This window comes from Camellia sinensis, chromosome 6 (assembly GCF_055761805.1).
Source record: "Camellia sinensis isolate YWXY chromosome 6, ASM5576180v1, whole genome shotgun sequence".
Taxonomy (NCBI): Eukaryota; Viridiplantae; Streptophyta; class Magnoliopsida; order Ericales; family Theaceae; genus Camellia; species Camellia sinensis.
The window spans coordinates 139,444,280-139,471,378 of record NC_138966.1 but is presented as its reverse complement, the minus strand read 5'-3'; the positions used below and the strand labels follow the sequence as shown (position 1 = coordinate 139,471,378).

The 27,099-nt window shown below is 38.6% G+C and overlaps 1 pseudogene; it reads right to left on the bottom strand.

The window, feature by feature from the left end:
- Positions 1-27,099, bottom strand: part of LOC114290882 (2-alkenal reductase (NADP(+)-dependent)-like) — a 52,629-nt pseudogene that overhangs the window by 13,017 nt on the left and 12,513 nt on the right.

The window sequence follows — 27,099 nt, the reverse complement described above, 5'->3', positions numbered from 1 at the left end:
CCAGGCTACAGGACGTTTGGTCGGAATAACCAAACACTTTACTCTGAGTTGGCGGGAATAATCAACTTAGAGGTTGGCTGGAATAACCAACACCCCTCCTAAGCCCAGGATAAGGATCCAGGCTGCAGGACGTTTGGTCGGAATAACCAAACACTTTACTCTAGGTTGGCAGGAATAACCAACTTAGTGGTTGGCCGAAAAAACCAACACCCCTCCTAAGCCTAGGATAAGGATCCAGGCTGCAGGACGTTTAGCTGGAAAAACCAAACACTTTACTCTAGGTTGGCAGGAAAAACCAACTTAGAGGTTGGCTGGAAAAACCAACACCCCTCCTAAGCCCAGGATAAGGATCCAGGCTGCAGGACGTCTGGTCGGAATAACCAAACACTTTACTCTAGGTTAGTAGGAAAAACCAACTTAGAGGTTGGCTGGAAAAACCAACACTTAGTACTCTTCAGCCGAAGTAAGGATCTAGGCTGAAGAGAGGTTGGCTAAAAAAACCAACACTTATTGTTCTTCAGCCGAGATAAGGATCTAGGCTGAAGAGGTTGGCTGGAAAAACTAATACTTAGTACTCCTCAACCGAAGTAAGGATCTAGGCTGAAGAGTGGTTGGCTGGAAAAACCAACACTTATTATTCTTCAGCCGAGATAAGGATCTAGGTTGAAGAGGTTGGCTTGAAAAACCAACGCTTAGTACTCTTCAGCCGGAGTAAGGATCTAGGCTGAAGAGTGGTTGGCTGGAAAAACCAACGCTTATTGTTCTTTAGCCGAGATAAGGATCAAGGCTAAAGAGGTTGGCAATTATGGCTAGTCAGATTGCAAAGCTAAAAATCGAGATATTTACCTCGGCTGGAAAATGTTATACTACATTCAGAATACTTTTAAAAAGTAAAGGCAAGCATAAGAGTAAACCGAAACAACAGTTCCAACAAAAGAAGATTTCAGTGAAGATTCAAATCAAGTACAAAAGGAGGGGCCTCAACTCGGTTACAACTTCTTTCCAAAATAGCAAAAAAGAAGAAAAATACATAAGTCAAGCAAACAGATCATCTAAATCAGCATCTAAAACCACCCGGTCTTCACCCAGAGGTGGCTCGGTTGTGGCAACCACGCTCTGGTTAAGCTCGGTTGGAATCACAACATCGGCCACAGGTGGCAAAGGTGGGATGGAAACCTCTGGAGTTGGAGAGGTAGACCTGAGACCGGGTAGAGTGTTGTCTTCTGGAGCTTCATCTGCATCCTCCTTCTCCAGAAATTGTTGCTGAATGGTAGCAGCATACTCCGCCAGTGAGCTCGGTATAAAATATGAAGGAGGATTGAAGATCTCGGTCTCAGGTCCATGACCGAGCTGCGAGACAGCCCCCCTCCACCCGCATTTAAAGAACAGGTCCTTTGCAGCTTCACACTGCTTGATATATAGGGCTTCACCATCTTTGAAACCGCGGTCCTCCGCATCCTCCAACTTCTTCTCATGCTTTGTTATTTCGGTATTCTTTTTTCCTTCAAGCTTGGCCAGCTCGCGCAGATATTTATCTTTCATCACGGCTAGGGCCTTTTGTTTATCAGCATCAACCGAGGTAACTAGCTCGGTGAGTCGAGCCACCTCGGCCTCTAGCTCGATCGTCTTCTGTTGGGACTCTTTCAGCTCGGCTGCCTTTTCATTAGCCTCGGCCATAGACTACCTGGTGGTTTTGCGAAGTTCCAACACTTGCTTGTGAGTGATGTGGTTTTTCTGTATAGCCTGCAAAAGGTTGGTAAGGCAATTTTCAGTACAACTGAGCAAAAAGTCGTAAGAATTTGAAAGACAAGCAAAGGAGCTACTTACCAGCACCATGGATTTTGTGGACGAGCGAAGGGCCTTCAGCTCGGTTAGGTGGTCGTGGTGCTCCATGTCAGGTGGAAGGCAAATGCCTTTGGCCAGATTGAATGCCATTAGGTGGTCCTTTTCAACGACCACTGAATCAGTGTCCCGAATAGTACGGTTCTAAAAAGTGATCTTTAGAGCCCACTTAGAAGAGCTAGCTCGGTCGGAGCGCTCCAGTTGTGGGCTTGGTGGAAGGCTTGGTGGAGGGATAGTATCTTCTTCATGAACAAGGCGTGGCTCGGTCGTGGAAGTCCGAGCACGATTGCTTGGACGAGATGATGAAGGCTGAGCGGTTGGTAAGGCCACCACAGTCTCTTATGGTTGGCTTGCTGGTGGTATCTCGGCTTGGTTTGTTTCGGTTAGAAGGGCCCTCACTGCTCTTTTCTTGGCCATTTCTTGTTCGGCAGTTAGTGGGATAAGATTGATTTCAGGCAAGGATGGATCTGGCTCTGGCGAAGGTTCAAGGAGGAAATCAGTCAATCTAGTCTTCCTGCGGCCGTTATATCGGTAGGTCGGTTCGAAATTCAATAGCTCGGCCTAGCCTCTGTTTGGATAGCATAGTGCGGCTCTAAGAACATTCAAGTTGGGGTAGCTGTATTAGGACTTAAGAAAGTTCAAATCTGCATGAAAGAAGACAACAGTTAGTTCGGTTCATAAAGTAAAAACTGAGGTAAAGAAAAGCATGAAATAAAGTCGAGGTAACCCTACCTGCTACACCCTTGTTCCAATTTATTTTGTTACCAGGGATCTGGGCTTGATGGTCCTCAAAGTTCCCAGATACCCAAAAGAAGTCATCATCATTCACGTCTTTATCCAGGGTATCATTTATTATTTTTTCATGCCGGCGCCTTATTCTGAAATAGTAAACCCAACCATCTTCGGCCGATCCTATGGAGTATTGATGGAAGAGCTCGGTTAGACTGAGATTAAGGCCAGCCTGGCGGTTTAGCTCGGCAATGCCGTTTATTATGCGATAAGAATTGGTGGAAAGTTGGGTAGGGCAGAGCTTGGTTTGCCTAAGAAATTCACAAAGAAGGGGTTGTACAGGGAATCGCAGACCGCACTCTACGATGGAAATAACATTAAAAGGGACAAAGCCTTGTTTTCCCCAGGGGATGGTGTCTAGTTCGGCTAGTGAAAGGTGGACATCATACAGAATTTGGTAGTCCTTGCGGAATTCGGTTATGGCCCCTGGTGAGTTTACTAAAAACCTATATTTACCCATTGATTGTTAAATTAACAATAAATTAGCTGAAGGATTAGCTCGGTTAAGAAAAGACGCCTAGTAGCTCGGTTGAGCAATCAGAGGAGTGCCTGGCCAACCTAGTCAGAGTCTGCAAAGTAAAAAAGAATAGTGTTAAGCACAGATCGTGGGACCGTGCTATAAGAAATATAGGCAAGATAAATAAAGTCCTAGCTCGGTTAAAAAAGTCCTAGCTTGGTTACTTGGACTTAGCTCGGTTTAAGCAAAGGGCTTTAGCTTGGTCAAGCCATTGGGGCAGCAATCTTAGTTTGGTTTGAACTAAGGGAGCTGGTTTAGCCCCAAGATTTAGCTCGGTCGATGGTTGAGGCTTTCTAGTGCGGCATTGTGCAAACCTAATCTAATTCGCTAGCTTGGCTAAGTAAAGCAAAAGGTTCTTAGACCTACTTGAAACAACAAGTGTTCATGAAATCTTAGCTCGGTTGTTCAGTTTTGCTAAGGCTCGCACCTATTACAAACTACTTCCTAGTCCGGTTGGAGTATGATTTCAGATCTAAGACATCACAGTTCAGTTTTCTCGCAAAATCAATAGTGGTGGGTATCATTCAAGTTGTTCTTACTTGTTTCAGAGAAAAACTATTTAAAAAAAGAAGAAGAAGTGTTGTGGGAAAACACATATAGTACATGTAAACTATTCAAATGGAAAGCATAAAGGGATTGGGCTACTTACAAGTTTGAAGACAAGCTGATGAAGATCAAAGCCACGAGAGAAAGCTCTTTTTAGGCACTATGTTTGGGAAAAATAGAGGTTCAGAGAGAAGGAGATGAATGGCATGAATGATTCAAAACATAGGGGTGCTTTTCAAAAATGGAAGGAAAAAAGACGGGACTTTTCAAAATACACGAAGTACGAAGACGGCGTGACAGCTACGCTGAGCCAATGACAGTCTGCCACGTGGCCGTGGAATGGGAAGCGGTTTAGTACAACAGCCAAAGAGACATTTTGACCGGACGTGTTAAAGTAGCCTAGTGTGAATTTAGCTCTGTTGGAATGGTAAAGTTTTTAGCTCAGTTGGAAGGCTAAAGTTTTAGCTCGGCTGGTAGCAGGTAATCCCTATTATGCTGCGCAGATGGAATTAAGGGGCAATTGAGAGGGTAATTTATATATAAATTGGGCCGAGCTAGGTAATGGGCCATTCTGTGGGCCACGGTGAGAAGGGCTGAGTAAAAGGGCCATGTAATTAGTCTGGTCCGAAGGAGCTTGGTGGTTAACTCGGTCGCTACGGTTGGTGCGGTAACAGTTAGCTCGGTCATACTATGTTGGGCCGAAGTATGTTGAGCTTTCCTCAGAACCTTGCTATTGGTTAGCTCGGTCCAAGCTTATTGTGGATAGCACGGTTTCAGACAACCCAGTTAGAATGTCAGCCGAGGTACACGCGCAGTGAAAGGAAGAACCAAGCTAGTTGGAGCTCGGTCTAGTTTGCGGCTTTAGCGTGGCCATGTTATCTCGGTCGTATTGACATCCAACCGTGGTAAAACCATCTCACTTGGTTTAAGCAGTGAGGGGGCTGTTGAGGAATAAGCATTATCTTTCAAGAATGTGATTCCTAGGAGGACTCTACATGGAGGAGTAAGAGTCCTACTAGGATTGTGCCACACGGAACCTATAAAAGCTCACAACATTACCTGTGGAGAGGTAACATAACTTTGATTCTCGAATACACAGAGCTTTTTGTCTATTTGTCTATTCTGCTGACTTAGGCACTGGAGAGGTATCCGGCACACACCCGCCGGCTAGCTCACGTTTGTATTTTCAGGGAGTAAAGCGACGTCATACGGAGGAGCACAGACTTGATCAACAGGATTATACGAGAAGGTTTATCTCTTTCTCTTTCCTGTACATAAACTAATGCTGGTATGCATGAAAAAAATGATGTATCTATCAATCGCATTGTATAATAATATTAATAACCATCTTTAGATCTTTTACATCTTGAGCACAACCAGCAAACTACCAGGAATATTGTTCCCAATAAAGTTCATACTACGACTTCCTCAATGAGCAAACATTGGGATCAAAGGCTCTATTTATTTTGATTGACTAGGAAATTCAAAAGTTATCAAATACTCAAACTCTAGGGGTTAGGCTGTGTCGTCATAATCATAATTCCCTTGATAGGCAGTAGTTATAATTACAAAGAAGCTCATGAACAAACATTACCACTATAATGTATAATAAGGTGATGGATCGTTTCACACACCAAAATTAAACACTAAACTATATCGAATTCCTTAGAATAATGGTAAGTCCATGTATCGATCCACAGGGACAATTGAGAAATTAAACTAATTTATTTGTTAAATTCCTAAATTAATTTTGATAAAAAGTTTGATTGTTCATAACGTAATAATAATTAAATTAAATAAGCGAATAAACTAGCAATTATAAATAAAGATGAATTTACTGATTTGGGAAAAAATCTAGGGCAATGAGTTCACCACTGGTATAATGACTCGGATTTTAAATTCATATTGGATTGATGTATAGTGGTGCCCGTCACCTTAAAACTTGTATGGTTGTCGGACTCTTGATATTGATGGGTTGACAAGTGAACTTTAAATATTATAATTGAGGACCCTTGGGTGATGTTTGGAACCTCCTTATTTTTTCTATTTTGGGGCATCGATTGAGGTGGTAACATGATGGTAGAGAAAGATTGGACCAAAAACTTTAATTCGAACAATTCGCCTATGATCAGCCGTCACTCTTTTGCCTTTTTCTTTTTCCACACTTTGAATTTGGATGTGAGGCTAGAATCATTGGAAAGCTTATTTCCAGGGCTTCAATTTGGACACAAGAACAACCTAAAACGAAGTCCGGATGAGAGAGTTATACCCGTTTGAAGTTTTCATATCTGTGCTGGAAGCAGGTCCGCACGAGCGGGAAAAGCGACGCACGTGCGGGACTGTGCGATTCACCAGCTTCAAAAACGTGATTTTTAGATAATTTCTTACATTTTCTTTTCCCTCTTCTTTCCTTCCATTCTAGGTCCGAAAACCTAGCCCTAAAAACCTTGATTTCCTCAACTTTTATCAACAAATCCACCATGGATCTTGCATCAAGGATGGAGAACTAAGAGAAGATCAACATTTTCAACCGATTGAAGCTCGGATTTGTGATGGATTCTCATCAAAGCTTCGCTCCTTTGCTTGATTCTTGAGGTAGGAGTCCTAGTTCTCGTTCAATGCTTACATTAATAGATAGATTTGTGGTATTTTGATTATATATATACAAAACCTACATTTTTGAGCATATAGAGTATATTATGAGAATTGAGGGTTTAGGGCTTGAGATGTTAGGAGTTCAATTGATGGGTTAAAATAGTGGATTATGAACCCTAGGTGTATAATTAATGGGAAAGTTGGAATAAAAAGTAATGGGTTAAGAAGTTTGAATTTTTCTTAAAATTTCTAGATTTCTTCTTGAAACCCTAGGTTGATTCATGATGGTAACCAATGATTTGGCACAAATTGAAAGTAGAATCATGAAATTGGTAGGTTGAATTATATATGTACAAGTTTAATTGGAATTTGGTTATGTTTGAAAATTATGTTTAAAATTTGCAAATGAACTTTGTTATGAGCATTGTAAATCATGTTATAATGAGAAAGGAAATTGAGGGAAATGATTTATTAATGATATAGATGACATAAACTCGGTTATGAAATGTTGAAATGGGATTTAAGAATTCCTCTTGAATTATGTTGAATTATATTTAATGATGTTGAGTTGAATCATGTTGCTTATGTTGAATTGTGATGATTATGTGGAATTGTATTGATTATGTTGATTTTGGTTTTTGTGATCTAAAATGTAGAGTTTCCAAAATGGGTTTAATCCCAAATCATTTTACTAAATACTTGTGGGTTTGCTTGGTTATTAAAATCAAGAGAATGATTTAATGGGGTTTCTTTATGGGGATGAGAAATGTTTGGTTTTTGGTGAAAACCCTAGACATTCAGGGATTTTTGGAAAAATGTGAAAGATGTCCATACAATTCCTTTCTATCTTGAAATCGAAGTGACTGATTATAAATTCCATAATGTGTTTGCAAGAATGGTAATCTTCTATTTATATATATATATATATATATATATATATCTTGAGATGGAGGAAATTGTGGTATGAATGGATAGTTAATGGTGGGTTTGTGACGAATAATGAAGGAAAGAAATGAGAAATTTTGAATGTGGCATTATTGTAGAAATTTTGAACATGAAGAAATGTTAAGAGTTATGGGAATTATTGCATTGCATATAATTTCATTTATTATTGTGCATTGTGGTTCTAAATCGAAGAGATTTGCATTCATGATCAAAAATGATTTGTATGAGATATATGGAAATGTGTATGGGGTAAATACGTTGGTAAGTCCGGATAGGGGGTGTAAATGAATTTGATAAGTTGACCTGAGTGTTAAGGGTGAAAGACCCGAAAGCCGAGCGGATAGGTGTCGAGCCTTCCGGTTAGCACCGGTAAAAATGATAGTTTGGTAGTGCTTGTTGAGCCTACTTGCAGACACCAGCCTAGGGATTACCAGTATCGTATTTACCGCCCCTATTGAATTAATATTGAAAGTTTGAAATTGATGAAATCATATGATAATGTTGAGAACATGGCGATTTTGAAACAATGTATTGAACTGAATATTTTTCCTCATTGATTACCCTTGGCATAGCATTGCATTTACATTTACTTTTGTGTTGAGGAAAAAGCATAACCATATATACCTTGTGAGAATTCTCTTCAGAACATGGAAATTAATTACAAAAATGGTTGGTTTTCGAAGATGAATTGGGTGCCCGCTATCCCGCCATTGTAAGCTAGCAAAAGGTGGATTGTGTTGAGCTATGTGTTGAGAAGTGTGTTGAGTTGATGATGTTATTTGTTGCTTGTGATGAATTTGTGAAATTTCATATTGATATGTAGTTTGGTTCAAAGAGGAAACGTGCATAGGCATTATTTGTAAATAATGGAAACCAAAAATGGATATGTGAATTATAGACTATGATGGTAAACTTAATGAAGTAGTTGTGTTAATAAAAGTAAATTGTGAGCGTTGTTCTATAATTAAATAAAGGATTGGATTGAAGGGGTTATTAATATTGTGTTATCTTGAAATGAAACTTTGCGAGTGTAATTAACGGTGTGAATTGAGTACAGGAGAATTGTTGGCGAGTCAAAAAGGAACCTAAACTTGAAGTTATGGGGTTTTAAATTGAAAACGAAGAGTAGAAAAGAAGAATGAAAGGAAAAGAGAAGTATTAAAAATGGAAAATTAAATGAGAAATATTTTGGGGATTGGTTAATAACCTTTAAATGATATTGTTTCTTAAATATGGTTGTTTCACAAGGATCTATGGTTTTCTAAAGTTAAGGGATGATTTTAATGGCTGAAGGTTTTTCTTAAAAGTATTTCAATAGTTTTTGAGAAAAAGATACCTTACTTATGATATTTTGAGATTATGAAATGTCACCCTACTATATGGTATCGCCCTGCATGCATGATCATTTTTATCTGTGTGCTAGTTATTGATTTAGAACTATGAGATTCCTACTGGGCATTAGTGCTCATCCCGTTGTTGTTTTATCTTTTTTTACAGGAAGAAAGTTTAGATTATTTGATTGAAGATTTATGGAGTTCTTGAGTCCATTTGTATAACTTCATAGTAGATATAAAGGAAGTGGATTTTGTATTTGTATTTATTTATTTGTAGCACAATAGGAAATTGGCATGTATGGTTGTCATTGTAATATTCATTGAGAGAGAGAACATGTGTTATTGTATTTCTATTACTCAAGTGTAATAGATATTTGTATATGTGTAAAAAAAAAAAAAATGGACCTAACTTACAGGTTTTGGTAATGTTTTCGAGTAATAAAAATTCGGGGCGTGACAATTAGTTACGTAAATAAGGTTTTAATTTGAAATCAATTATGCTACGGTTCGAGCGGAATAAAATTTCACTACTGCAAGTTCGAAGCATTTATCAAGAAAATCATCACGTTCAATGTACGGGCACGAACCATCTCAAGTAGTACTAATCGTTCGCTCTAAACTAGGGTAGCGACATGACTCGTCCCTCATAGTATGGTTCATCTTATACCTTGAAAATGAAAGAATAGAAAACTATTGTATGGAAAAGCATTCAACAATCATAGAAAGCCGAATACTTGAAGAAATAGTGGAATATATATATATATATATATATATGAAACTTCTAAAACACCATACAATTGTTCAAATCTTTATATAATCAAAAAGCCAAAAAGAAAACCTAATTACATAGCTAGGGTTTCATCAAAACCTTAGAAAAGAAGAGCCTAGCCACTAATGGAGGAATGGGAAGAAGTGGAAAAGATGGAACCCTCCATGGGAATTTGCTTTGAAGATTGAGAATCACCTCTTTCCAAACCCTAGCCTCCTCTTCTCTTTCAAAATTTCAGAACCCTATTCTAGCCTTTTTTCTGCCTTTTTATACCTCTGTTGTCTTTCAAACAGGTTTAAAATAGTGGCACGATTTTTGAGGTGCTGCTGCACTTGCGGGAAAAGTCAACGCACATGCGAGAAAAACGCATTTGCGGGAAGAACTTTTCTCCACAAGTCCTGCATTTTTGCTCATTTTATGCTCCCACTATGTACAACTTGATTGGCATTAAACAAACATAAAATATATAGTTTGACAAGAAAGTAAAGTTAAGAGATCCTAATTAACGGCATCAGTGTTGCACAATTTGGCCTTAATCACATCCCCCAACTTATAACTTGCTAGTCCTCAAGCAAGGAATAAAGAAGGAAAGAAAAAAAAAAAAAAATCTAGCAATCTCCTCTTTCGTGGGAAGAACGGTTGCATTTAGCATATGCAACAAGTTTTTAAACCACAAAGTTACCCCCAATGGGCGAGTAAAGTCTCATGAGGGTTTCCAGACATAATACCCACAAACATTATCATATTCACATCTATCCATCAATAATCAATCACACTACACCACTTAGGAATTAACTCATGTGCCACTACAGTGCAATATTAAGACATGATGAGTCATTGAAGACATAGTAGACAAGTATGAAGAAATCTATTGAGTAAAGACCGCAATTCAGTATTACACAAATCAAGTTCTATGTACTTGTGAATATTAGTAGAACACATCATCAGTAACCTCGGTGTAACGTGTAATCTCCATAACTAGTTAACTGACCACTATAATAGCCAAGTGTAACTCATAATAACCCCCAACATATACAGACAAGATTTAAACTTTGTAACCAGGATTGTCAAAATGTTTTATTTATTTTTTATTTTTTAAAGACTGTGCAATATCCTGATCCATTAAGCTTTCTAATCAACTCTTGTAGCAAGCATTGGGCCAATGACTCCCAAACCAGATGGTTTTAGGGCACTAGGTGTGAAGACACCCCTACGAGCTTAATAACTCGAGTCGAAAAGGCTACGAATCCAAACAAGTCTTTTTCCTTATTTTCCTTAACTGTACAATCTCTAGGTCCTTTAAGCTTTTCAATTAACCCATGTAGCAAGTATTGGGCCAATGACTCCCAAACTAGAAGGTTTTAAGGCACTGGGTGTGAAGACACTCTTACGGGCTTAATAACTCGAGTTAAAGAGGTTACGAACCCAAATGAGTCAAGTGTTTTTTTTATATTTATTATTTTATTTTTTTTTAGAATCAAGGCTAGTCATTTATTCTTTCCTGCAACACTAGCATTTATTAATGATATACACCAAGGATTATAATAGAGAGGTCACCACTATGATAGTGTGTTCATGTGAGTCAAGGCATACTCATGATAAGTGTACTAATATCACATCCACAAACAACTATCTTAGTGTAAACATCATATGCGAGTGTTTACCCAATAAACCCTTTTCATACAAATCTACTTTGCTCCCCGATTAACATATGCAAATATCATCACCCTACTAGCAATAAATCAACATCAAGTGAAGTAGTGCAATCAAGTGAAGCAGGTATAAGCATGAATTATGAGCCAAATAGAAATGCACATAATAAAATACACTCATGCCCTAACTTGAATATGACATTTTCCTCAATGGAAGAAAATGCTAAGTAAATAGGCAAGAGAGAATATTACCAAAGATTGTAGGTGCACATCTAGGTAGGCAAATAGTAGCGCACACACACACACGCATTTTTTTATTTATTTATTTTTATTTTTTTTTAAGAAAGAGAAACAACTAAAAGTAAATACAGAAATAAAAGAGACAAAGAAAATGATAGTCTAGTACTATTGAGAATCTAGTGGTGGCGGTGGGGGGAAATGTTGGGCAAACAAGGCGTTCATCAATGATCGCGTCTCGAATGCTTCGTCCTGAACCTGGGCGCCGAGTTGGTCAAAACGCTGCTGACTCGACTCGTGATATGTATAGAAGTTAGTTTGCAGTGATGCAACTGATTGCTAAATGTCGAGCTAGCAAGCGTTGAGCTGGTTGAAAACGGCTTGAGAATAATCCCGATGCGCCTGAAAATCCGTGTCCAACCCCATGAGGATTTGGTGGTGATCATGAAGAGTATTGTGGACTTGATCCATAGAGTGCTGAAGCTATAAGTACACCTCGCGAGTCATGTATAATGGGTCCCCTTGGGGTGGCACAAGGGAGGCAAGATGAGGTGGTTGGTCGTGGACAGGGTCTTGGGCCTCATCAACCGAGGCACCAACTTGTTGTGGGATGCGGGATACGCTATGCTGCCATTCCCGTTGCCCAAAAGTCAGATAAGCTGTGTCAATCTCCTCAGTCGGATCAATTGAGAGGCCGTGCAGCTTGAAGACAAGTGTGAGCAAGTTGGCAAATGGTAGGGGCTAAGTCAGGTTCTGCATAGGTTGAGGCTGAATGACCTCCTGCAGAAATTTACGCATATGCATCCAAATGACGTGCGCAAGCGGGACCTGATAACTATGTTGGTAAGCATGTAGGACTCGGACAAACTCTAGGCGGCGCTCACCTTTATGCCCAAGTGGAAGGGCATTCTTATATATCACTAAGTCAATGAACAACAAGCGGCCAAGTAGCTTGCTCCGGCGCAAGCACGTGTAACATGTGTCACCGTGGACCCCGGGGAAGTACTCTTGGATAAGGCTGTGTATGGATTGTCAGCCCTCAACTTCCGATAAAGGCTCTTGTTCTGTCTTGGAAAAGAACCCTAACGCTTGGGCAATCATGGATTTTGTGATGCTGACAAGGTGGCCATCAATAGTGGTGTAACGACCCCATCACGTAAAATGATTAGCCCTTAATTAATTAAGGATATTTGAAATTTAATTGCCAATTATTCTAATTTAATATGAGATTTATGAAAATTATGGAGATTGATTCGTATGTGAATCTATTGAAGATTTATTTTGGAATTAGAAACTGAAAGCCTAAATGGCCTAAGATAGTACAAATGGTGAATTGAATTATTTTCATTTCGAATATCGGACCATATGGGAGTTTAATTAAATATTTGATTCAGATTTGTAAAACAAAGATTTGATTAATTGGGTACGAATTGGAGTTAATTAAGTTATGAGAATTGGGAATTAAGATTATGATGAATTAAATTTATTAATGGGGCATTCAATTGAGGTATTCACTTGAGTATGTAATTTATTGGCGACGATTTTAATGTTCAATTTGAAATTGAAGACCTTAATGATTTAAGAAACCAAAATTGATGATGGCAATAAGTTTGATTTGATATTTGGAGCCTTTTGGGAGTATGATTAAAAATCTGATTCAGATTGATAAATTTAATTATAATTAATTGGGCATTAATTGAAGTCAATTGAACTAATTAAATTATGTGGGACTTGTGATTAGTTTTGATTAATTAAATTTTGATTAATCAAGATTAATTAAAATTAAGAGGTGATTAATTAAACTAATAGATATTTAGTGACTAATCTACTCCCACTCAAATTAATTAAAATGAAATGTATATTGAAATAAATTCTAGAACCTTTAAAGCCTATATTTTGTTTTGTTCAACCATTCATTTGTGGAAGAACCATTCTAAACGCAGAGAGAGAGAAGAGAGAAAGGGAGAGAGAGACTTTGTGCTGGAACTCAATCCAAGAGTCAAGGAAAGAAAAATACAAGAAGGGAAGTAAAGAAAGAGAGAGAAAAGCTCAAGGATTTCAACAAATTAAAGCTCTAGTTATGAAATTTAAGCTAAAATCTTGTAGGAAACTCATCTAAAGGTTAAATTCATGAAGTAATTGGGCTTAATTACATGAACTTTGTTGGGAAATGTCAAGAAGATGATGAATAGTAAACTAAGTCCACATCCATGGTTGCATGTCTCATGTTTCATCATTTTGAACTTGGTTTTGAAGATCTTGCATAACATAACAGTATATATATATATATATATATATCTTGAATGTTTTCAAAAAAAAATTATGGCTCACATGTTTGATTTATGTTTTGAAAATCAAGAAGAAATAGAATTTTGTTGTCTTAACATGAAATTGAGTTTCAATTGTACATCCATTATGAATTTTTAAGAGTTTTGGAAGACCAATTCATGTTTTAGAATTGTGGGTTTGAAATTGGGCTTGATATGAAGAAAATGAATGAAATTTAAATTTGGACAAATATGGAAATAAATTATAATTTATATTTGAGAATCAAAAATTAGTTCGACTTTGATTTAAATTTCATACATTCAAATATTTTTGAAAGGGCTTTATAAATTCAATTTTAAGTTTCATTAAACAAAGAAAGAATTGAAAGATGATTTTTAAATATGAAATCTAAGGTTTAAATTTGAATTAAAATCACGGAATTAGCTTTAAATATATGAATTGAGAATGTTTTTGCATATTCGAGTGAGTCATGCATGAATTTGAAGCCTTGGTAATGTGTTTTGAAGTTTAAACAACATTCTAGAAAACCCAAAATTTGTCATCATCGCTCAACCGTAGAATACAAGTAACCAGTATTTTTGCAGACCAAGGGATGCACTCGAGCGAGCAATGTTGCGCTCGAGCGAAGAGTCCTGTTTCAGAAAATTGTGAAAAGTAGTTTCATATTTCAATTTCCATTCTCTTGCACTTACAAGCATTCTTAGGCAAGAATTATGACTTAACAAGATTAATAAACTACCAATCAACATAAATTAATTGGTTAAAGGATAAGTCATTGACTTAGTGATAATTGATTAAGAAGCCAAGTAAGAAATTGGTTTATTTAGAAAAGAATAATTTAGTAATGAAAGAATATGTGAAACGAGAACCCGATTCATTTGAATAAAGAAAGAATAAGTGTAGTAGACCTTCAGATTATTTAAACAGAAGACAAGAAAAGTCACGTTTGATCAAGGAATTAATAGTGTTTCAATGTATATATGTTATGGGTTTGTGTAGGTCACGCATTATCTTTTGCCTGATCTATCTGATTTGTCTGCATTATCTGATTATCTGATTTGCTAGCGGAGCCATTTGTGAGTAATAACTCTGTAAAGTTATGTTTAACTTTAATTATTTTCTAATGCTATGAAATGATTAGTTTTTTGAAATGCGATGTTTTGTATGAATGAATGATTGTCCAAATTTCTGAAATGTATTCGTGGCATCCTTAGCACAAGGCCTTTGCCCGGGGGTAATAATACCGTGGTCTACAAGTACAAGGCCCTTGCCCGGGGGTAACAATACCGTGCCTTTTAAGCAAGGCCCTTGCTTGGGGGTAATAATACCATGGTCTCATGGCCCTTGCCGGGGGGTAATAGTACCGTGGTTCAAGCAAGTTATAAGTTTCCCGATACCGGAGGTTCCTTATGGAACTAACAAGCAAGATAACGCTAATGGATGTACCATGTATGATTAAGAATGAACTCTGATTTCTGTATATGATTTGAATAAGAATATGAATATGAACCTGTTTCTGATGGAAATTTGAATATGCATAAGACTCTATTTCTGATAAGAATCTATTTTTGATATATACTCTAATTCTTGACTATGTGATGGATATCATTTATTAAAACCCTTTACTTTGTTATTATTCACTGAGCTCCAGCTCATTGTATTATTTATGTATGTAGGTGATTAGGCATGTGATCAGGCTTAGAGGCGTCTGCCTGGAATCTGTTTTTGTCAGCCAACCTATGTGCCTCCTGTGGAGGTTCCGGATATGTCAAGTGGTTATGGCTATGTGATTTAAAGTTTAATTTTTGTTTTCTTGTTTGGTTAAACAAGTCTTTGTATATTTTGTAAATAGGGCTAAGTCCCTTTTGTCTAATCCGTATATATATGATGACGTAAGGATGATGTGTATATATGTATATAAAAAGTTTAAAATTTTTCTATCTCATATAAGTCTGCACAGCTCAATGGACATTGTATATTTGTTATTTGCTTCCACTAGCCCCTAATATTATGTTAATCTGTCTTAGAGGCCTTCGATAATCCCAGGATTATTGGCTGGTTACGATGCTAAACCTATAAGGGCGGGTTTGGGTCGTGACAAGTGGATAACAGTCTTACCTCAGTAAGTGACTCGTACATGGAATTTTGAGTTAAAAAGCTTACACGGAAAGAGTCTCAATTTTGAGTTTAAAAGCCATACTTTTTGGCCGGGTTCAAAGGATTTTCTATTAATGTGTTTATCATGGAATTCCTTAGTTCGAGCTTTTAAAATTTTTGAACTCTCATATGCATCATTTCGAATTTCCTCTACCTCATTAAGTTGCAATTTTCGGTTGAGCCCAGTTGCGGCCATGTAGAAGTTAAACTTCTTTATGGCCCACAATGCTCGGTGCTCAAGTTCAACTGGGACATGGCAAGCTTTGCCAAACACCGTCCTATATGGTGACATCCCAATGGGTGTCATATAAGCAGTGCGGTAGGCCCATAATGCATCAATCAAGCATTTTGACCAATCTTTCCTATTTGGCCTCACCGTTTTCTCTATTATGTGCTTCACCTCCCTATTAGAGACTTCCACTTGGCCACTAGTTTGAAAGTGGTAGGGAGTGCCAACTTTATGAGTGATAGAGTATTTCTTAACTACTGACTCAAAGAAGTAGTTACAAAAATGCGTACCCTGATCACTTATTATGGCTCTAGGAAACCCAAAATGACTAAAGATATTTTCATGCAAGAATTGGATTACTACTTTATGATCATTTGATCAGGTAGCTATTGCCTCCACCCACTTAGACACATAATCCACTGCTAAGAGAATATACTCAAACCTGAATGATGATGGGAAAGGGCCCATAAATCAATCCCCCAAACATCAAAGATCTCTACCACAAGAATAGGGGATATTGGCATCATATCACGACGAGATATCGAACATATTTGCTAACAGCGCAAACAAGTTCTACAAAATTAATGGGCATCTTTAAAAATAGTGGGCCAATAAAACCCGCTTTGTAAAATCTTGGCATCCGTTTTATGCCCACTAAAATGACCGCCACATGTAGAAGAATGACAAAATGTAAGAATGCTATGCACCTCACTCTCCGGCACACACCTGTCGGATCACTTGGTCAGAGCAATATTTAAACAATTCTGGATCCTCCCAAAAATAATACCTGACCTGCGAAAAGAATCGGTCTTTGTCTTGCTTAGACCAATTTTGAGGAATTTGCCCAATGGCCAAGTAATTCACAATATGTGCAAACCACGGGGGGTCGCTCGTGGCACCACAAGAAGTTGTTCGTACAGAAACGAATCATGCAAAATTAAAGGGTCACTAGTATACTCGACAAGGACTCGGGAGAGGTTATCTGCCACCACATTCTCAGATCCTTTCTTATCTCGGATGTTTAGGTGAAATTCCTGAAGCAACAAAATCCATCTAATTAACCTAGGTTTGGTCTATTTTTTTGATAGTAAATACCACAAAGCGGCATGATCAATAAAGACTATGACCTTGGAACCTAGAAGATAGAACCGGAATTTATCTAAGACAAAGACCACATCTAGCAACTCTTTCTCAGTGGTAGTGTACTTCAATTGTGCATCCTAGAGAGTGCGACTAGCATAGTATGTAGCATATGGTGCCCTATTGACCTTTTGGCCCAACACAGCCCAGACAGCATAATCTGAGGCATCACACATGATTTCAAAGGGAAGCGACCAATCCGGTGATTTCATGATTACGGCGGTAGTAAGGGCCACTCTTAGTGTTTCAAAGGCTTTCAAACATGCCTCATCAAAGATAAAAAGGGGCATCCTTAGCAAGTAAACTACACAAAGGACGTGATATTTTACTAAAGTCTTTGATGAACCTACGGTAAAAACCTGCATGCCTTAGGAAAGACATAATTTGATACATAGAATTGGGTGGACGAAGGCCTGCAATGAGGTCAACCTTAGCTTTGTCAACCTCTTTGCCTTGAGGAGACACAATGTGTCCCAACACTGTACCCTCACGAACAATAAAATAACTTTTTTCCCAACTCAAAATCCGGTTTGTCTCCACACAACGAATAAGGACTTTGGTTAAGTTCTGGAGACATTCCTCAAAAGACGGCCCAAACATGGAGAAGTCATCCCTGAAAACCTCTAAAAATTTCTCTACCATGTTAGAAAAAATGTCTATCATACGCCATTGAAAAGTTGCTGGTGCATTACATAGCCCAAAGGACATGCGCTTGTAAGCAAAAGTGCCAAAATGGCAAGTGAACGTAATCTTTTCTTGGTCAGCGGGATACAGTGGGACTTGATTATATCCTGAGTAGCCATCAAAAAAACAATAAAAATCCTACCCTGCTAATCTCTTAAGAATTTGATCAATAAATGGAAAAGGAAAATGATCCTTCCTAGTTATGGAATTCAATCTCCTATAATCTACACACACTTGCCACCCAGTAATGGTTCGTGTGGGGACTAACTCTCTTTGCTTATTCTCTACAACAGTGATGCCCTATTTCTTAGGCACCACTTGTGTGGTGGTGTGACTAAGGATAGTATGGCAGGCTCTCTAGACAGAGGAGAAAGGGACTCAAACCGGGCTTTCCACAGAAAAAAATCCATTGTGGAAGAAGAATTAAGTAAGGCATTCACCTCTTCAACTGACCCGTCAATATCAAAATCCTCGAACCCAAAATGAGCTAGACAAGCCTCTGGAGGGTCCTTTACAAGAATGGAGGGTAAAGCCTCCTCCACAATCCCATCCATAACATCAACAAATAAACACTCCTATCTTTCATGGGGTTATTGAGATGCTTGGAAAACATTGAGTTTCACTTGTATATTCCTAAATGAAACTTCCATAACCTCAGTACGACAATTTATGCATGCATTGGTCGTAGCTAAGAAAGGTCGGCCTAAGATCACCAAGATTTGTTTCCTAGAGCTGGCTATCGGTTCCATATCTAAAACCAAAAAAGTCAACTGGAAAATAAAACCTATCGACCTGTACTAGCACATCCTCAATCATGCCATGTGGCACTTTGAGGGACCGGTCAGCCAACTGGAGAGTAACAGTAGTGGGCTTCAACTCGCCAAGCCTGGATTCTTCATACACAGAGTATGGCAACAAATTGACACTAGCCCCTAAATCTAATAAGGCCCTATCAATGAAATGGTCCCCTATAATGCATGCAATGGTTGGGGCACCTGGGTCTTTAAGCTTAGGGGGTGTGTCATTCAACAAGATGGAGCTTACTTGCCTCGTAAGTATGACCTTTTGGGACACTTGTGTCCTAGATTTACACTTTTGCGTACAAAGGTCCTTTAGAAATTTAGCATAGGAGGGTACTTGCTTAATCGCCTCCAACAGGGAGAGGTTGATTCTCACTTGTTTAAAAATCTCCATAATTGCTTCCATGGATGCTTCCTTTTTATGAAAAGGGGACGATGTATCAAGGCATTGGGAAACGGGTGCCTTAGGCTCTTGTGAAGTGCTAGGGGCTAAGTCATCCTCCTTAGGTGTTTCTCCCTCACCCTTGCTCTCTTTGGGTTGCCCACCGTGATCACCTTTCTTAGCCTTTGTTGTATCAGACGCAACCAGCCAAGGCTTTAACTCTCTCCCAATTCTCAAAGTAATCACCACTTGCACCTGCTCATGGTGCTTTCTACTCCCACCCGACCTCTCTACCCCATATTGACCTTTAGGGTTGGCCACAATCTGACTCGGTAATTTTTCCTCCTCTCCGCTATTCATGTTATTAGCCATTTGACCTAATTGAGCCTCTAGCTTGGCAATGGAGTGAGTATGGGAGTGAACTACTGGTGTTAACCCCTTAGGTTCTAAGAGAACTTCTAACACTTAAGTCTCAAAGGCCGAGTTGCCTTGAGGAATATGCAGGGGTTGTGGTTGCTAGTAAGGTTGTGGTGGTCGGTAAGGTTATAGTGGTCGGTAAGAAGATTGGTTGGCAAAATTATTAAAATTCTGCCTTAGCGGTGGAGGATTGTAAGAAATGCCTTGGGACGGAGGTCTCCATGAAAAATTAGGGTGATTTCTCCATCCCGGATTATATGTATTAGAATATGAGTCATTACCCGGGTTGGAGAATCCTTAAGCCGCATTCATATGCTCTTAGACTAATTCCAGAAATTGTGATGCCGAAGGACACTCACTCAAGTCATGAGCATGGCTCGCACAAATAACACATGCCTCGTGAAATTAAGGCTGATTTTTCTGTGTAGGGTCATGTCCCGAAGCTAATAATTAGTCCATCTTGTGGGACAATGCCTCTACCTGTTGGGCTAACTCTAGGTTTTGCCCTACCTCATAAATGCCCCCTCTTTTCGGGGCTTCAACTACTAGTCACTAGACTTGCCGGGCTATGGATGCATAGTGAAGGGAATTATCACTTAAGTTCTCAAATAATTTCCATGCCTCAGCGTCATTTTTGGACATGAATGTCCTACCACAAGAAGAATCCACCATTTGGCGGTGAGACTCGGTTAAGCCATAGTAAAAAGTCTGCACAAGTTGCCAATCAGGCACTTGGTGGTGGGAACACTGTTGAAGAAGGTCACGAAGTCTCTCCCATGTCTCATGAAATTGCTCGCCATCAATTTGAATAAAATTGGTGATGGCTCGCTTGAGTTGGTTAGTCTTACCAATGGGAAAGTACTTCTCCAAAAACTTTTGCTGTAATTAGTCCCAAGTTGTGATTGAATTAGCAGATAAGGAGTTCATCCAGTGTTTGGCTTTGTCCTTTAATGAAAATGGAAACAAACGCAACATTAGGACCTCATTGGTGAAATTCTGGATCTTCACTGTAGAGAAAATTTCCAAAAATTCATTCAGATGTTTGTAAGGGTCATCATGAGCTAGTTCATGGAATGATGGAAGCATTTGGATGGTGCTGGACTTAATCTCGTAATGAGCAACAGTGGTGTCGGGTAACTAGATGCATGATGGTGATGGTGATGGTGATGTATATGCAGTGGGTGTGAAATAATCCTTAAGGGTCCGGTTGGGCCCATTTAGGCCATTCGGGTTTTCCATCTCTATTGGTTCGAATTATGGATAAGGGTATTCAAGCCTAGGAACATGGGGAAAATGCCCTAAGTTTCCTAAGAGTCCTTTCTAGTTTAAGGTCCAAATTCCACAATTTAGGGCAACGAGAATGGCGCCCGTGCATACACTACTCACACACACACACACACACTAAGTTCTGACTCTGTGCACTAAGTTATGAAAGCAAAATACCAAAGAAGAGAATAGTCACAGCGATTTAATGAAAACGCTTTATTCGTCTTGCGGGTACTTGACGTGTAGACGTTATCCCCAATTTTCACTTGAGCTCTCTAGTTGTAGCACTTTGGTGCTTTGGTCGCAAGTATTTGCTTTTGTTTTTTTTTTTGTTTTTTTTAAAGCACGTTGGTGCTGCGGTTTGTTTTTAAAGCTTGGTTGCGCTCCGCTTGTACTTTGGTAATAGCTTCACTTGCAAACACTCTGCACACTTAGCAACAAAAAAAATATAAAATGCTAAACCAAAAATTAAAATAGGAATGTAACTTTAAAGTACTCAATTTCCCCAGAAGTCCCCAGTAAGTGCACCAAAATTTGATGGTCATTACACACACCAAAATTAAACACTAAACTATACCGAATTCCTTGGAATAATGATAAGTCCAAGTATCAATCCACAGGGACAATTGGAAAATAAAACTAATTTAATTGTTAAATTCCTAAATTAATTTTGATAAAAATATTGATTGTTCATAACCTAATAATAATTAAATTAAATAAGCGAATAAACTAGCAATTATAAATAAAGATGAATTTATTGATTTGGGAAAAAACCTAGGGTAATGAGTTCACCACTAGTTACGTAAATAAGGTTTCTATTTAAAATCAATTATGCTACGGTTCGAACGGAATAATACTTCGCAACTACAAGTTCAAAGCATTTATCAAGAAAATCATCACGTTCAATGTACGGGCACGAACCATCTCAAGTAGTACGAATCGTTCGCTCTAAACTAGGGTAGTGACACGACTCGTCCCTCGTATTATGGTTCGTCTTATACCTTGAATATGAAGGAATATAAAATTATTGTATGGAAAGCGTTCAACAATCACAAAAAGCTGAATATTTGAAGAAATAGTGAAATATATATATATATATATATATATATGAAACTTTTGAAACACCATACATTTATTCAAACCTTTACATAATCAAAAAACCAAAAAGAAAACCTAATTACATAGCTAGGGTTTCATCAAAACCCTAGAAAAGAAAAGCCTAGCCACTCATGAAGGAGTGGGAAGAGATGAAAGAGATGGAACCCTCCATGGGAATTTGCTTTGAAGATTGAGAATCACCTCTTTTCCAAACCCTAGCCTCCTCTTTCTCTTTCAAAATTTTGGAACCCTATTCCAGCCTCTTTTCTGCCTTTTTATACCTCTGCTATCTTTCAAACAGGTTTAAATCAGTGGCACGATTTTTGAGGTGTTGCCACACGTGCGGAAAAAGTCAATGCACGTGCGGGAACAATTTTTCACCACAAGTCCTGCATTTTTGCTCATTTTATGCTCCCACTACGTACAACTTGATTGACATTAAATAGACATAAAATATATGGTTTGACAAGCAAGTAAAGTTAAGAGATCCTAATTAATGGCCTTAGTGTTGCACAATTCGGCCTTAATTATAAGGTTTAAGAAAAAAGGAGAAAAAAAGAAAAAAGAAAAAAGAAAAAGAAGACAGATTAAGTTGGTATATTCAGTTTAATTAGTGGAAACTGCCAGCCCAAAAATAAGAAAGGAAGTTATTCATTAAATTAAAACATAGTAAATGAAAAGAGAGTTTCTACAAACATTTGTGTTTTTGAGAGAGAGAGAGAGAGAGAGAGAGAGAGAGAGAGAGGAAGGAGTCTTCTAGTGTCACATTTCAAATTTCATTCTTCAGACGTCAACAGGATCCATAAATTTAGCATGTCTAGTTACAAGTTCCTTTAATCTTCAAAATTGAACATAAAGAAGCTTCCCAAAGACCCCACATATTGGAGCTAAGGCTAGTGCAATTAATGGCCCATTATGTCATTATAGAGAAAAAATTTCAAATATGAGAGAGAGAGAGAGAGCACATATTATCACTTCATAATTCCAAACTAATATGCTAGTAAAAGTTAGTGGAAGCTCATTCTGTTCCTTCAAATGTCAAGCAGCCAGTTCTCAGAATGAACGTTCTCATAATATCAATGCCTGCTCAAATGATCGCCTTGGTGATCTCACTAAGTATAATTGTTGACCTTCTTACAGTTAGACAAAAATAAGTGAAACGAAGAAGGCTTTTCAGCTTCATATCCTGCTAACCTCCTTAAGCAGAGATGTTATGCAAAGAATAAAATGATTCTTGTAACTAAGAAAAATATAAGAAAACTACGTATTACGCTTCCAGTAGTTGAAACAAACAAATTAAACAAACTTACCAAGGATTCTTGTATAATAAGAAAGAGGCATATCTACATTTTGAATTTTAAATAGGCTTTGTGGGTCTTTAATGACACTATATTCTTCCCATCCAGTCATTAACCAAACCATGTCACCTTTCTTAAAGTTTGGATGTCCAGAATTCAAAACTCTAGCCACTCCATATCCAGTTATAGGCTGCAAAACATCAACAGGAAAAGTCACTAGCAATAAAAAAAACAAGAAAAGTCACTCATGCAAACATTTATGATTTATCAAAAGACCACAAAAATCCTAAATACTGTAGCTAACATAAACAATCTTGGCCTTTATGTTGTTCCTAGGAGGCAGAAAACAATCACACACAAGCACACAAGTAAGAACACACAAAGATTTACGTGGTTCGACAAATCGCCTACGTCCACAGGCAGCGGATTTTACTATATTTGGAACAAAGAATTACACACTCTATAATTCTCTCTCTTTGCTCTGTATTCTCTCTTCAACTTACCACACAAAACTCCTCTGATTCATTACCCATTTATAGATCAATGGAAGAGACAAGCTGCCAACTTCATTTATGGCAACCACCATCATTTATGGCAACCATCAATCAGCATTTATGGCAACCATCAATCAGCAGCCATCGTTGAAAATCTGAGCCAATCTTTAACAAATCTTCACCTTGGCGAGGATTCTTTATCTAACATAGTGATAGATCAACACTACCATGCACCTGAAGGTGCTCAGTTCCGAGAGATATTGACCAAGTCCAAACAGTGTTGGAACTTGATCGCAGAAACCACTTTTGTGAGCATATCGGTCGGATTATCTGCAGTACTAATCTTTTGAAGCAGAATATCCCCTTCATTCACAATTTCTCGGACGAAATGGAAACGAACATCAATGTGTTTGGTGTGGGAATGATGAACTTGGTTCTTTGCCAAACAAATGGCACTTTGACTATCGAAGTACACCTCAACGTGTTTCTGAACAATACCCAAGTCCTCAATCAACCCATGTAGCCAAATAGCTTCCTTAAAGGCTTCTGTCACTGCCATGTATTCTGCCTCTATAGTAGACAAGGCCACCGTTGACTGAAGCATTGACCTCTAACTCACTGGCTTTTTATCAAGCGTAAATAAATACCCTGTTGTTGACCCGCGTTTGTCCAAGTCACCAGCATAATCTGAGTCCACATATCTAACAAAATTCCGTCCGAGTCTATGATCTCTCTCGAACTTCAAACCCATATTAACTGTGCCATGTAAGTACCTTAAGATCCATTTCACTGCCTGCCAGTGACCTTTCCCTGGATCATGCATATACCTGCTTACCATACTCACAACATGTGAGATGTCAGGCCTTGTACAAACCATAACATACATTAATGCACCAACTGCTTTTGCATATGGAACCTGTGCCATATGCTTTGGTTCTTCTTCTATGCATGGAGACAATGAAGCACTAAGCTTGAAATGAGGGGCCAATGGTGTACTCACAGCTTTTGTTTTTCCATTTATGCCAAATCTGTCTAACACCTTTTTCAGATACTGGGTTTGTGTCAGACAAACCGTGCCCTTCTTCCTTTCTCTTTTGATCTCTATGCAAAGAATTTTCTTTGCTTCACCAAGATCCTTCATTTCAAACTCTCCTACCAACTGTGCCTTGAGTTTATCAATCTCCACCTTGCTCTTAGATGCAATCAACATATCATCTACATATAAGAGCAAATAGATGAAGGAACCATCAGAAAGCTTACGAAAATATACACAATGATCATACTGGCTTCTTGTGTATTTCTTTTCCGTCATGAACCGATCAAATCGCTTGTACCACTGTCTTGGGGATTGCTTCAACACGTACAAAGATTTGTTCAGCTTACATGCCCAATTCTCTTTTCCAGCAACTTTGAAACCATCTGGCTGGGACATGTATATCTTTTCTTCAAGATCTCCGTGTAAGAAGGCAATTTTGACATCGAGTTGGGCGAGCTTGTGATCAAACTGTGCAACCAAAGCTAGCAAGATACGAATAGACGTGTGCTTCACAACAGGTGAGAATACCTCATTGTAGACTATTCTTTCTTTCTGGGTATAGCCTTTAGCTACCAATCTAGCTTTGAATCTGATGTTGTCTTTGCCTGGGATGCTTTCCTTCTTGGTGTAAACCCACTTACACCCAATTGCTTTCTTGCCTTTTGGAAGTTGCACCAACTCCCAAGTCTGGTTCTTGTGAAGTGACCCAATCTCTTCATCCATAGCCTCCTTCCATTTGACACTTTCTAGATTCTGCACAGCTTTTTTGAAAGTGCAGGGAATATTATCTTCAATGATTGGAAGTGCATAGGCCACCATATCGGTCATCCAACTGGGTTGCTTAGTAACTCTTTTTCCTTTTCTGATTGCAACGGGTTCTGACTGTTGTGGGGTCTCTGGCTTCATTTTCATCTGAACTCTCTTCAGAATATTCTTTAGAGCTGTCAACTGAAAATTCTTCAGGATTGTTACTTGTCTTCGCAGTCTTCGCTGGAGTCTCAAACTCCATCTGCACTGACTTCTTCAATGCTTCATCATTCTCTTAAGGATTTGGCTGCTTCAGCATTGTAGACTCATCAAAGGTAACATCTCCTCTAGTGACAACTTTCTTTGATTCAGGGCACCAAAGTCTATATCCCTTGACATCGTCACTGAAGCCCAAGAAGATAGCTTTCTTGGCTCTAGGGTCCAACTTAGATTCTGTAACATGGAAATAAGCTGGACATCCAAAGATACGTAGCTGATCATAATCAGGAGCTGGCATTCCTGACCGTACCTCCATGGGAGTCTTGCCATCAAGTGCTGTAGTAGGTAGTCGGTTAACAAGATGACGAGCATAATTCAATGCCTCGCCCCAAAATGCCTTTCTCAATCCTGAATATGACAGCATACACCGGACTTTCTCCACCAAAGTGAGGTTCATGCGTTCTGCAACTCCATTTTGCTGTGGCGTTCCACTGACTGTGAAATGTCTCACTATCCCTTCATTCTGGTAAACCTCAAAAAAGGGATCTGACATGCATTTGCCGCCATTGTCAGATCTGAGCTTCTTGATCTTCCTGCCTGTCTGGGTCTCAATCATTTTCTTCCATGTAAAAAAGATGTCTAATACTTCATCTTTATAGCCCCGTTTGGTAGAGCTGTGGGAAAGTGATTATAACTTATAGTCTAACAGCTTATAGCTTATAGCTGTGACCATAATCTGATTTTTGACTTATAAATTAAGCTTCTCCTCCTCCACTCAAAGAATAAGTTGATTTTTGACTTACAAAAAGCTATAAGCTGTATTTTTAAGCTGAACCAAACACATCAAAATAGCTTAAATTAAGCTAAAAGCTGAAATAAGCTGAAAATAAGCCCTACCAAACAGGGCCTATGTTTCATTGCGTACACCTATACTATTCTTGAGAAATCAACAATGAACTACCAAAGTAGTGTTTACCTCCCAAAGAAGCATTTTTGGAAGGACCCCATACATTGGTATGAACATAGTCTAGAATCCCTTTGGTACGATGAATGGCAGTACCAAACTTGATTTGTGTTTGCTTGCCCAGTACACAATGCTCGCAGAACTCAAGTTTCCCTATTTTGGCGCCTTTCAATAGGGCTTGCTTTACCAACCCTTGTAAATCCTTCTCGCTGACATGCCCTAGGCACATGTGCCAAAGTCTGGAAGTGTCTGATGCATCATCTTCTGAGCTGGTGGAGACAGCCACTCTCCCTATGACTGTAGAGCCGTCTAGGAAATATAAATTTCCCTTCTGAGTACCCTTCATTGCAACAAAAGCTCCTCTAATAACTTTGTGGACTCCACCTTCCACAGTTACTTTGTAACCTTTGGAGTCTAAAACTCCCACTGAAATGAGACTCTTCGTCAAATCTGCTACATATCGAACATCTTCGAGAATTCTAATTGTTCCATCATGCATCTTTAGTCGAATTATTCCAATCCCCTTTGTTCTGCAAGCTTGGTCATTGCCCATCAACATAACTCCTCCATCGAACTCTCGTAAGCTCGAGAACCATTGCTTGTTAGGACACATGTGGTAGGAACATCCGGAATCTAGAATCCATTCATCAGAC